This window comes from Tyto alba, unplaced genomic scaffold, assembly GCF_018691265.1.
Source record: "Tyto alba isolate M040663 unplaced genomic scaffold, T.alba_DEE_v4.0 Super-Scaffold_2, whole genome shotgun sequence".
Classification (NCBI taxonomy): Eukaryota; Metazoa; Chordata; class Aves; order Strigiformes; family Tytonidae; genus Tyto; species Tyto alba.
Window position 1 is genome coordinate 37,369,670 of NW_024881282.1, and position 14,053 is coordinate 37,383,722.

General features: G+C 38.1%; 1 protein-coding gene across 7 annotated transcripts in view; it reads right to left on the reverse strand.

Moving 5' to 3' along the window:
* The window catches only part of CNOT4 (CCR4-NOT transcription complex subunit 4), an 82,552-nt gene that overhangs the window by 2,497 nt on the left and 66,002 nt on the right, over positions 1 to 14,053 (reverse strand). The window lies entirely within an intron of this gene.

Here is a 14,053-nt window from a genome sequence, read left to right on the forward strand (position 1 = left end):
CTAAGCATTTAATACTTTCCCTGTTCAAAAACTAGGGTCAACGTTTATATGGTTGATGAATTACTCAGAAGGGCTGGCAGGTTTTAAACCAAGTGCAAAAGTGGGAGAAAGATTTAACTCCTCCCCCAACTCATATTTCCCCATTTTTTTTTTTTTTTCCAGTTCAGAGACTTGAATAATGAAGGGCACAGTGGTTCTCCCTCTATTAGTAACAGGGGAAAACCTACCAGATCCTTTATGAGAATACCTCTGTTGAAAGCTAGATAACCCAATTTGGCTGCTTTATTAATGGACAGCAGGCTCGAAAGGGTTGGTTTTTTTTGTAGTATATTAAAATGAAGAAAGGCTAGGTAGGGCTTTGCAACAGAAACCGAACATGAGGAACCAGAGTGGCAGAGGAATATCACAAACGTTGTTTGTTTTGTTATAGCTCGCTCATTCACAGCCCTACAGATGTTCTTCCGAAGGAAATGGTAATTAGGTTCTCATGAAGTTGGAGGGAGTGCAATTTCCTCTTGCAGTTGAAGAACAGTAGTGAAAATTCTTTAGAGACCTTTCAGCATAATTCCCGACACAGCAACATCCTCAAAACTTTGGTTAGAAGGAAACCAGCTGGACACCAAACCAGTCAAGTCTCAACTATTTGCCTAAATGTTTCAGGGCGTGTATTGAAAACGGACAACAGGCTAACATGGCTATTAGCACTAAAGCAGATGATCCCTGAATGCAGACATTAAACCACTACCAGGCTCTACATCTCCTGCTTTAGGTATCTCAGAGCAAAACAAAGCAGACGCGAGCATCCCAGTATTTACCAGCCAATACAGAAAGTCACACTTCATTAACTTGTGGTCCACTATATTTGAAAAGAAAGTGTTAGGTAGGATGTTGGAAGTATGCTCTCTTTTTGACAAAAACCCAGAACACAGCTTTTAACCCCGCCCCGCCCCGACTATCTCTACCAATCCTAATTGAAGAAAGGACCTTGATGTCAATCAGAAGGGTTACAGTGAGATACTTACATAATACTGTTACTTCATCAACAATGGAAAACATTCAAGTCTTCATGAAAAATTAGAGGATATCACTAACTTGCAACTCTGTGTTGGAGACTGAAGAAAGCAATCTCACTTGACATCAAGACCTATCTTGCTCATTTTTGTAAAGCTGAATGCTCAGAAAGAACTGATGTCTCAAGCAATTATCTTTTTGTAATTGGGGAGATGGGGGGGGGGGGGAGAAAGTTCCTGAAATCCTGTGTTTTCATGTAGAGCTTTCATTTCCCAGGCCAGAGAGTTTTTTTACAATAAACTTTATGTAAGATTCTGCTTCTGTATAGAATTACAGCAAGCACCTTCTATCACAAATCACAGCAAGTCACATTTCAGTCCATGTCACCAACTGAACTTCAAAACAAATTACTATGCAGATCTGCTAAATCCACTTTGCCTCTGACGACTGTTGGAGCAATGCATTAATTTCTAACCCTGTGAGTGTCTGATGCAGCTGCTCTAGCACAAGCACCCATTCGCACGCATAAGCGTCCCCATGGAGCAGGACAGCAGCTGACACCTAGAACATGCGTGGCCAAACAGACTGATGCTGTGCATGGAGCCTGGAGAGGGATAACAGCACAGATGCAAAGACTGTACTATGAAAACCATCCTCTGTGCCTGGGCAATTTTGCAGAACACATTTGACCACAGACTCAGGAAGGTTTACAGTTGACTGCTGTTATCTCCACTCACTGGCTGAGGCTGTGGAATCGCTTTTCCTCAGAGGTTACCTCCATGGGGAAAGTCAGACAACTCCTAAGTATTCCCATAAACAAAAAGACAAGTCAAAAATCAGGTAGTAGAAATAAACCCAAAAGCCTGCCCATTACTACATGCATCACATTACATCTAAAGATTAAAATTTTAAGTCCTACAGGAGGAAAAAAATAGCAGTAACAGAACTGCAGCTCTGCCCCAAGTAAGTAATGTAAAATCAGCTTTTTAGTAACACATTAGCACAGAGATGCAATCAAGCCTCCAGACTTAAGTGTGACTGTACCCACACACTGTGAGCAGCAGTGTGCTCGGGGGGGCACCTGGTGTACAAGTCACTTTGGGTGAAAAAAAAAGCAGGTTTACCAGTGATTTGGTCTGTGTTTGTTTAGCACTGAGCCACATTGCATACAACTGACTTGCACTTCTACTTTCATTTCTCCTACTGTAAATCAAATCTAATTCCTGTTTCCTCCAGAGCTCCCACTTTTTTCTTTGCAATAATAACGCACACAAAAAATTTAAAAAGTTTGGTGCAACACATTTTTCATTCATGCCTATGATCTGGGGGCTTAACCCACACACCCCCCACACGCCCCCCGGCAAAGTTTTAAAAAGTATTAGAAATATCCTCAATAGGTATTTGCTCACAACCCTCTTGACATCCACAAGCCTATTTGAGACAAATTCTAAATTGACTCTTTGGAACAGAAGTAGCCAGCTCACCGTCTCAGAAATAACTGTGCAACAGGTTCTGCGTGGTACACCATTAGTTTCCACTATTTTTTCACTGCTGCTTCCAACAGCTTGTGCAAAAAAAATGCAGCTCAGTTTAATTACTCACTTCTACTACAAGGCAAAAAGCACACACAAGATGCTTATTAGGACCATGCATGAGCGAACATACTCATCGCAGTAACTGTGAGCTGGGGATCTGCGAGCTCATGGTGATCCATATCATGGACATTACTAACTCCCGACATGCCCTCAGAGTTCATGGCCAAGAAAATAAATATATGCAAACTACACACCTGCAACATGTTATTGTGGAAGTCTAATGGAGACAAAGCCAGGAAGATATCATACTTATAAGGAATGGGATAGGAAAATGAATGTAGTAGGGCATTGAGCCACCTTGGGCTAAGGAAATATATATATTTTTGCCAGTTATTCTCCATTTAAAAAAGACATTAATATAGCATATATAAAAGTCCATAAAGATAGCAAGCTGTCGATACACAAGATTTTCATGGAGCAGAAAAGGCTGGCAACGTTTGGTGAGGAGACATTAATCTGTGAGGCAGGCATAGTGCACCACTGCCGTGTGCCCTCTCTAACACAAAACAAAAGAAGAAGAAACTGAGGAAGACTGTCCTTAATCTCAACTGTCAGTACAAAATCCATTTGAAATCTCAGAAGTCGAGAAATTAAAGGCCTAAAAGGATTCAGTATCTATTATAACTGTATTATTTGCTAGCAAAAAGGAAGTTTATTTATTAAAATCTTGCACTTCTGGGTACAAAACAGAATTCCAAAACATTTATTGTCTTTCTCAGACAGCTGGGTTTGTGGGGCTGAAAGGCAAGCTATGACAAAAACATTGCCCTCTGACACCAAAGAAAAAACAAGCAATACATTACTCAGGTGTCTGTAACAGGGTTTTCCAGCTTGGCTAATAAACACATGGTTTAAAAAAACAAAACAACAAACCAAACATGACCAAAGTTTCACAGCCTTGTCAGGCTCCAGGCCTCTAAGGAGAAATGCTGCAGTGAAATTATTCTTGTAGTACAGGATCTGGTAAGGGATTAAAATGCATTAAGGTGTTAAAGTAGATGGGATCAATAGAGAATGCAATGCTCCACAACACTCCCTGCTACTGCTCTCCCAGGCATCAGTAACTGGCTATGACAGGTAAAACACTCAGTTAGAAAAACTCCTGATTCAACCCAAGTACATGAGCAATCTCCAGGCACCGTACAGCAATACCCAAACCAAACAATTACATCAGCAAGTCTCTGCTGGAGTCTGACAAGTTTTAAACAAGAGTCTAAGCAAAAATGTAAGCCCACCCCAGAGGCAGGAGTTACTTCCACCACTAGAAGAAAATAAGTATCTTCAGAAGAATTACTACTCAACCCTCAGCTAGTTTGTCCTTTTTGTTAATTAAGTTTATGCTTCACCATGAAGCTAGTACCGTAGTTAAAAATGAGAAGAAGTTAGGTCTCAGTTAATACAGATTATTAAAATGGGCGTTTACTTATTATCCTTCTCTACTTCTAAACTTAATTGGTTGAAGGGAGTAATATTTTGACTAGCTACCAGTCTGCTCAGTTGGACATCATAACCTAGGGGCATGACAACTAATACAGCACTGTTTTCCTCTCTCAAGGAGTGGGAACATTGTCTTGTTCTATAGCCCTATCCTAATTTAAAGCAGTATGTCCATGGACAGTGGGAAAAGATAGAAGAAAACAAGTTAAAGCCCAGCTGACTTCAATTAAAAGATTTTACACACCCAGATAAATAGGAGATTCCGCCATCCATGCCCTGGCTTTGGCTCCAAGAGAATAACCTGGTGAAGCATCACTGAAAGCACCACTATTCACATGAAAAACAGCCTCAAATACAAATCCTGAACTCCAGTCTTCCCTTGATGTGCATTTCATAATCCTATCCTGTCTAGTGGAAACTTGTCTTTACAGAGGTGAGCAGATGCCACAGTTCTAGCACTGAACTTTTTCATGTGTCTGAGGTAGTATGTCAACATGAAATAAAATCACTTGTATGTACAATTTTCAAAGTCAACCATTGTCTGAAAGCGAGCAGAAGGAAGAAGAAAAAACCTGTTTCATCACAAACTTAACCTGTCAAGCCACTTTAAATTAAAAAAAATATCTAAAGTTAGATTAAAATAAAATACGATTTGGAAACCTGAACATTCATTTCTATAAAAGATGGTCATTTAATAGAATCACTGGCCCATCATGACATCCTACCAGACAGTCTGGCAGTGTTACTTCAATATCCTCTGCCTGCAATGCCTTAACATTACTCCTTCAAGTCCAGCAAAGCAGTGCGTATCTGGGGGAGAGACAGTAAAGAGGATGATGGCCAAGCCAGAAACATTGATCTGCTCTAATCAATACTTTAGAAGACATTTGCACAAGCATCAGCTGTACTGACATGGGCTGTTCTGTGATTTCATAAATTCTGACAAATGACACCACAGTGTAGACCCAAAGGTGTTTCAGATTAGGCTGCACCACATCTGTGATGTTGATGCACTTGATCTTTTATATTGAGGGTAATGCATGGCATGTCTTACAGTTTATTTGATAGGAGACAAGCTCACTAAAATGAATGTCCTACAGTGACTTGACCAGTTCAAATTATTGCCCCAATTCTGATACAAGTCCTATGGTCAAATCCGTATCAAAATTCACACAGTACATGCTTAAATAAATACAACTGACAGAAAAGATCATAAGACTATCACATTAAGTGTAAGGAAAGTATATTTCTTTGCTCTGTCAAAATTATATTACAAGGTATTACAAGAGCCTGATTTCATACTAATTGTGTAAAACCATTACATTTCTTTATGCCAAGAGTCCTAAATAGACTGGTCCTGATGAAAAGCAAGCAGTCCTGCAAATCTGGGTTGCAATTATTTATTTCTTTAAGAACACATCAGTATGCCATGTGTGTGAACAAGGCACACAGTGCTACAGAAAAGCTTCAAATAAGCAGAAGAAATTCAGAGGAAAATCATCATGAGAGAAAAATAAACTTATTAGCAATGTCACATACCTGACTGCACAGAGTAGCGACAAAAGAAGTGAAGAGACTATCAACGTGTATTTGGTAACAGGATGGCTATTGCAATGACCTCCTTGTAAGAAGGCCCTTGTGAAAACTTCAAGGACACTGTACAGTAATACAGTCTTGAAGCCTTGTCAAGACAACCAGAATGACAAAGATGGGCAGGGGGTGCAGGGGGGTAGTGCAGAGAGAAGAAAAAAAAACAAAAAAAAAAAAGAGGAGGAAAAACAAGGAACAGGGAAGACTACCAGAAAGAGTTCACCAGTAATCTTTCAGCTTGATTAGAAACAGATGGGGCCACCAGAAAAGCAAACCCTTTGCAGTGACATCCCTCTTAGTCCCAGCCTGTGCTTTATGCTACCATTTTCACAGATACCACAGACTGTGCTTCCCATGAAACAGCCTATTCTGAGAAGTCACTGGGGCTTCACTATTTTAATCTCATAACGACTTTCCACTATTGGTATTTCTATTTTGTAAAAAGTTGTCCAATATTTCACTCTGAGGAGGGAAGAGAAGGAGAGGACAATTTGCTACATCCTAAAATGAAATTATGCTCATCACATTAGATATTAGTTTATCTAAAGCCTTTTATCCAAAGCTTATATAACTTAACGATCAACAAAACAATTATGATAAAAACTGTACCTGTGTCACTTTAATATGAATAATAAACTTGTTTGCTCATGGAATTTTTAAAATCATGAGTAAAATCCCATTTAAACTGCTACCGTCTGAAGGATTTCACTCTCACACTTCATTGATTCTGTGTATCTATGATTTCTAGGAATCCCACAATGCTTAAACCAAATGAAGAAGTTTCATCCATTCACGGAGGCCTGAGAACATCACTGGCAGATTAAAGATTGAATCTGTCCACATTTAAATAGCAGCACTGCCCATCAGGAATACAAGTAGCCACTTCATATTAGGGAGATATCAAGTGACAGGAGCACTACAAGATAAAGCTGTTTGAAGGGAACATTTAAAAGCCTCACTGATATTCCCTACACACAGGAAGCAGCTTAGCTGGTTTTGTGGGTCACAGTGTCATTCCACAGTGCGGGTTTCAAATGAAAGTCTTATGGTCATGAGCTCAAAATCAGCTTCAGTAGTCAAGAGACACCCGTCTGCCCACAGCTTTAAAATAATGAAGTAAAGCAGCTTTTATCTTGATTCCACATTGACTTTCAGGACTTTATTAATTCCACATGTACCCAATTTAAAAGATAGCCATGTAAAACAAAAAAAACACTTTTTCAATAAATCAAGTGCAACTTAAAATGCCAGTAAGCCAAACTATTACGTAGAAGAGGAATACATTGAATTTTCAAGTATATACTTCAAAGGGGAAAGTAAGTTTTTCTAAACAATTTTCTTGTTTGATGAAGATCTGACAGTAAAACTTTTAAGCTTTCTGTGACTGAGTAAGTATTAAGAGTCAAAAAATTAAATTTATTTTCATGGGAAATCCATTCTATGACATCAGTGAGGGGATAGCTCATCTTAGATATTCAGTAGGAAGATGCATATTTGCTCGTATGTACGTCAGAATTTTATTAGGTTTGAGAAAAGCAATTTTATGTCAAGTATTCTGGAGAGTTCTTGTGATTGACTTATACTTACCATGCCTCAAGAGACCAAATCTAATACATAATTATAGCAACCAGCCACCCAATTTTAAGCTGTAAGTGAATTTCAAATTGCGATTTTAACTTGCTTTGAAAAATATGGTTGGCTTCATATCAGATGTCCCCACAGTATCCCACTATTTTTTATTGCTGACTTTTTAATTGTTTCTTGCTAAAAAACACTCAGTGGTCAACTGCAAGACTTAAATCAAGTTGGGGCCGACTGTCCTGCACACAAAAAAGATAATGTATTCTGTAATGCTTCCACATCAGTCAATAAATAACCTCTTTTTCATGTGAGCTAACAAGACACTTTTCATCAAAAAAAAAAAATCCCACAAGAAAATAACCAGTTCTCCCTACTTATAATCATAAATACTAACATAAACTGAGCACACAAAGACTTAAGATACTGAAACAAAGGTAACGGACACCTGAATCCTACATACAGAACACAGATAAAAAAGCTCAGAACACCACACAATTCCATTCATCTGAGAAAACAAAGTTCATTTTAATTTAAGTATACCTGCTGCTTACTCTTAGGTCCAGCATCAGGGTTCAATCTCACCCGGTTACCCTCTCCGTCAATGAAACCACCCCTTTGACCTCAAATGAAAATCATCTGTGTGTAAGTGTACTTGTAGGTACATGCCTAGATATATGCATAAATAAAATGCAGAATTTGCCCTATGGCCAATGCAATAACTAGAACTGGCAAAGAAAAATCAGATCTTCAAAGCTGTATCAATAATTACCAAGAGCCTATCTAGTTATGAAGGTTCTGGATTCCAGGAGTACCCAAACCAATCCTCTGACCAAGGCTGTGAGACCATCATTAGCACAGTGAATGCATACTCTGAGAAATCATAAACTCGTTTTTAATTTTTTCCACAAACAACTGAGGCTGATATGTATCTGTAGATACTTCAATCATTCTGTAGGAAGATTAGATAAACTGCAAGAAAGCTGAGAAGAAAAACAAATCTTCCATAACATGAAATTAATTCCAATTACTAAATGCTGTCTTCCAATAGAGGTGACCCACTTCTTAAATACAAAGGCTGTTTTAAAAAATTCATTTGGGAACAAACTGAAGTTCGAATGAGGTTGTGATGTAGAAGGAACCAAGAGATGGCAAAGAATATCAAATCTAAGATTTCCCCCCCCCTTCAAATGTGATTTGGTATCACTGGGAAGAAAAATACTTTTTGTAAAGCTGCTCTCTCAGTTGCTGTTATCCCTTCAGGATATTTCACTTACGCTCCTCCACCAATAGGATTTTTAAAAAAATTGCTTGCCCTTCCTCAATGGTTCAAGTTGGTGCATTTCAAAATGAGTTTACGCAAAGTCTCTGTGCTTTTTGCTAAAATTCATCAGTCATAATTTATACTTCATGACATGGGAGTGACTCAGAAGAAATGAATTTTCAGGTCTGTGCCCAAGTGCCTTCTTAGACACTGCTACTAACAGGTGGCACTGCCAATTATACTAATTTCCAGTCTGTAAAGGGGAAATATCAGATTAACATCACTAAAACAGTTACATCTTTTCACTTATGCTGGTGGTTTACTGTATACTTTGAAGTACTAGTTTGTATTTTAGAAAAGCATCCAAGAGGACACAACACCCTGAGGCTAAGCATTTGCCTGCTGGAGGGGGAGACAGATGTCACAACAGCCAACAGACCTGCCTCTTACACTACTGCAGAGCTGTCCCGTGATCTTACAGGTTACATATGAAAGGAAAGAAGCTTTCTAACTTTTGGTGAACCAGCCCTAAAGAGGAAAAGTTCTTATTTTATAAGCAATAAATGCAGTCTTTCATCCCTAAAACACAGGCAAATGCCCAACATTTAATGCAGCTGAAGCTTATTTGGTGACACTGCTACAGAAACCAACAGTCAGGAAATCTGACATGAAAAAACTTCCTGTGTGATTGTTTCCCCCTTCTTCTGGACAAGACTAACCCAAAAAGTTGTCAGGACTGATGGTCCAGAATGCAAACTGGGCCAGCCACTCAGGCCACCTATTTCAGCCAACACCACATTTATTTCAAGTCTAGCAGTGTTAATGTGGTTAGTCATTCCTCTGATGTATTGCAGCCAAGAGAAGTTAGAGATCATTTGGGGTTTTGGGTTGTTTTGCTTTTGTTGTTTGCCTGGTTTTTGTTTTGTTGTTTTTTTGGTGGGTTTAAAAAAAATTATTTCTTTATACTTTTTCCTTCCTATTTTTTGTCACATTTTCCTCTTCTGAAGTAAAATTACACATTTTAAAATAGGCACCTTGCTGCTCAATAAAGCAGGATGCCTGTCTTTCACTGCCATTCCTAATAATCTTACAATCAAAGATTTTAAGAAATTCGTAAGACCTTAAAACCAAGCTCCCAGAGATGAGGGCAGAGATATTTATATATTCAGCTTTATTTGGAACAATATCTCCTATACAACCATAAGAAAAAATTCCACCGGATTTTAAAAACAGTTGCAATATTAGCACTGAAGAGGCACTGGGAAGGGAGGGTGGGTGTGTGAGATGAAATTCTGGAACAGATGGAGAAGTAGCAGGACTTAAAGGACAGGTGCTGTGGATGAAGTTCTCTCAGAGATCATGACAAGATTACTATGTAGAAAGTGTATGGGAGTTAGGGGACAAGACACCAGAAGCAGGACAAGGAATACCCATAGCAAGTTTTATACAGTGTCTTCTTGACACTGATTTAATACTTTGGACATTGACCCAAAATCCCACTTCTGTTTACTTAATTTTAAACTTAGCAGAACCACCTGGGGTGCATTATTAAAACCACCTCCAGAACAACAGAAGCAAGCCAGCCAAAAATTTATTTTCTAATTGAATTTCTTTCATATTGTGCTGAACACTTCAACTCTTCACCAGTGACATAGAAAATTAGTTACAATGGGAAATAAAAGGAAAATTAATTTCAGAGGTGGGAGATACACATAGGCATAAAGTAGCTCCTAAAGAAGGGGAGTAGAAGCCCAAGAACCTACACGGAAGGAAATGGGATATGGCAAGCATAAGAACTGATGAGAAGAACAAAATATTCAGTGGCAAAGGTTGCACTAAGAACAGTCTTTGTTGAGGAAAATAGGACATGCAGGGTCTATGGACGGGTCAGTAAAAGCAATGTTGGAAACAGCTGAGGGTCATTTCCAAACAGTGCTTTTCATCCTACAATTTCAAGGCAGTGTTCAGGCCTTTGTTTTCACATGAGGAGTGACCTTGATATCAGGATAACACATCTACTTCTGAGAGGAGCTACTCTCACTCCGGTAAGATACAGGCCTTTGGAGGCACCACATGTGTCACCTACAACTAATGGCTGTATCAGCTAAGATTTTCACCAGATAAATCAATATTTATACCTAATCAGAGAAAGACTTCAGCTATAGACAGCCATAGATCTAACCAGGGACACAGAAAAGATTACATTCAGCTGCCATGCTTTCTGCCCAGCTGCTGTCAAAAAGCCAAAAGTCAAGGAAGATCATCAAGTGAGCAAGCAGTCTTCTTTAAAGGGTTGGAACAGAAAATTAATGGACTAGTGCATCTCTTACTGTTAAGAGTAAGGCCATCAATATTTAGAACCATTGTTAAACCTTTCCTCTTGACCTGACAATATGTGAAATGTAGTAAAATGCTCTTTAAACCACTGCATCCAAATAAAGAAATGTGAGGCAGCACTGTTTAAGTCATATTGCCTGTTGCTAGGGTATGGGATTAAATGCATTTTGTACACAGCACTTGGAGAATTTTAAAGTTTTACAACATGCTGAATTCAACAGCCATATCAGAGGACAGACCCTCTTCCAAAAAGGCACAGTAGCAGAAGCAGAACCCCTCCAAAGCCCCATACCAAATGATTATCCAGAGACCATAGAAAAGTGGCAGTTACTATGCGGCAAGTTCAGTATTTTTGGTTCCCCCACTGTTTAAAACATGCCATGTTTTTTTTTGTTCAGGAGACAGAATCAACAATTAAGAATCAACCTGGAGAAAGGAGACAAAGTCAGAAGGACAAAGGTGAAATAAGAAATGCATGCCTCAAATGGAAATGAGGTTATATTGAGAAAATACCAAGGCAGAGAAAGACTATTAGTATTACAAGCAGAGTATGCCAACGCTAATTATCTCACCCTTCTCTGTGGTCTAAATAAAGTCTTTTAAACAATATGATCATAGCCAACATATAGGGATCTTCCCTTGTTTTACTAAAATGTTGTCCAAAAGGTAGTGTTATGGAAGAAAGGATCTGACATTCAAGACAAGTTCAATGGCTGGGGGCACAAAGATCAGAAAATTTAAAGTGGGAGAAGATGCAACATTGTAAATTGTTCAGATATGGAAGATCTTAGGACTAAGTGGGAAGAAGTTGGACACTCTTAATATAACCTTAATTGCTTTGCCCTCCCTCCTACCAGCTATTACTTCACAAAAACCTAAATGCAGGCAAGATGCAAAAATGTGCATGCTAATCAGTGTCTTGATAAGGAATACACCACCACTACCACGAAGACTGCTGGATGGCACCTAAATTAATAGAACTGTCTACTTATTTACTGTCTCAATCTCATCTTTAAATACACATAATTCCATCACTTCGACTGTGCATATTCAAGAGATAAGCCACAACATCAAAACAATAAGGTCTTGAGAGAACAAAATTTTGATTTGTCAATTATACTGAACTACAAAGACTTATGACATTCAAGCCCCTTGTTTTGAAGTTTCAGGAACAGTTCACAGAAGTCTACCACAATCTCCACATCAACACATTTCATGGCTAAAATAACTTGATGGATTTACAGTGGTTATCTTCAAGGACAACGGGTAAAACTTTTTTCTTCCCTTACCCTAAACAGGGCTTATTTCTTCATGTTTCCTATCTGTCTCTGTGTCCTCTTGACTATTTCCTCTATCTTAGATTTCTAATGTATGCATGATATACATAAATTGCCTGTCTGTGTTCAAGAAGCATTTGGACAATGCTCTGAGACATATGATTTAATTTTTAGGCTGCCCTGTGTGGAGTCAGGAGTTGGACTCCATGATCCTTGCCGGTTCCTTCCAACTCAAGGTGTTTCAGTGATTTACGTGAGAAGAAAATATGCACAGTATTGTGTAGCATTAGACTTGGAAGCATTCAAGTTTCAAACTGTCTCATTATTATTGAATTGATAAGTAATTACAATTAAGTTTTTTCTCATTTGGAATTATGTTCAAGATAATGATGAAATTAATAAAGGCAATAACAGCCCGTGTTTCAAAGTGTCAAGTACTTCATCTTGCATAGAACTGATGGGAAAGGCGGACTAACCACTGACAACTTTTTCCTCATGCTTTTAACTGTGTGAATTTGTTCTTATACTTTTTCTACATAGTAAAGTCAATGACTACCAACCACTCAGTAAACTCAAAAAAATAAAACTATATATTTCTATTTTCCCCATTATTAATATGCATGTATCTCATTTTGTAAGCATCTGGCTCAAAACACACTGTTAATCTGACACCTACTTTACTCTATGATCCAATACTATACCTAGTATTTTAGAATACACCACCGGGCAGTAGGGTAGCAAAGATGATAGCATATTAGCTATCAAATTACAAAGAGCTTCCTGTTACCCTAAAGTAACATGAAAATAAAGGCACATACCCACCCACACTGCTGTCAGTGGATCTTTCCACTGGTATTATCTGCAGAATAAGGGATAGCTACTGTTTATTCTCAGGAGAGTTTGCACACAGTCTGGAGTAAAATTGCTTTTAGCAACAATCATGCTGTCTGTGAATAAGAAGTCACTGAACTTTTTTACTGAAACACGGTTACATAGTTATAATGACACAGTAAATCATCCAATCCATCCCATACAAGAGAACAACAACAAGCCTAAATTGTCCCTTACAATGAGAATATGTAACATCTGCTACTGTTTCAAAAATCATATGGCAGGGGGGGAGAAAAAAATACTAGTTCGGCAATCAGTCAATCAAAAAGTTTATTTAAATATGGGTTGGGGACAAATGTATGCCTGATGAATATGACACATTTCAAGTATATGCATAATAAAATTACGAAGTCAATCATGTGTCATTGTGTCATTTCCCTGGAAACTGCAGAATGATTTTAGTAAGTACTAGTTTCCTCCGAGAGGCTACCAAATTCCATACAGAAATAATTTTTAAACAAGAGCTTAAAAAAAATATATATTTTTTTTAGGTAATGCCCGTGTCTCTTCATTTAAATCTGGTGCACATCACAGAACAGCCCTACCTGGAGTTGTGGGGTTATGAATACAGCACAGCTGATTCTCAACTAAAAGGTAGCTTCAGAACATTACATTTAGCATGTCACAGAAGCATTTCAAATTCATGTGAATGTCTACCCTAAAGCAGAAGCAGCATCATTTTAAAAGATACCTTTTTCTTCATATAAGCTTCCAAACCACAAATACACTTTTAGTTGATTTCACTAAGTGTATTTAATATACAATTTTCTAGGCTTCCTAACTTCAGATGAAATTATAAAAGATTTTAGATCTGCTTGTCTTCACATAAATGAAATATAAAAGTTGAAAAACATTGATTAAATGGAGTAGGCAAATGTACAGAATAAATCAATGTTAGTGGGGTTTTTTGCTTGGTTGGTTGTTTTTTTGGTGGGTTTTTTTGTTTGTTTGTTTTGAGTTTTTTTTTTTTTTGGTTGGTTAGTTTTTTTGTTGTTGTTGTTGTTTTTTTAAATGACTGGTCCAGTATTATCTGCTTCAGGAATTTATAGTCCTGTAAAAAACTGTAATCAAGG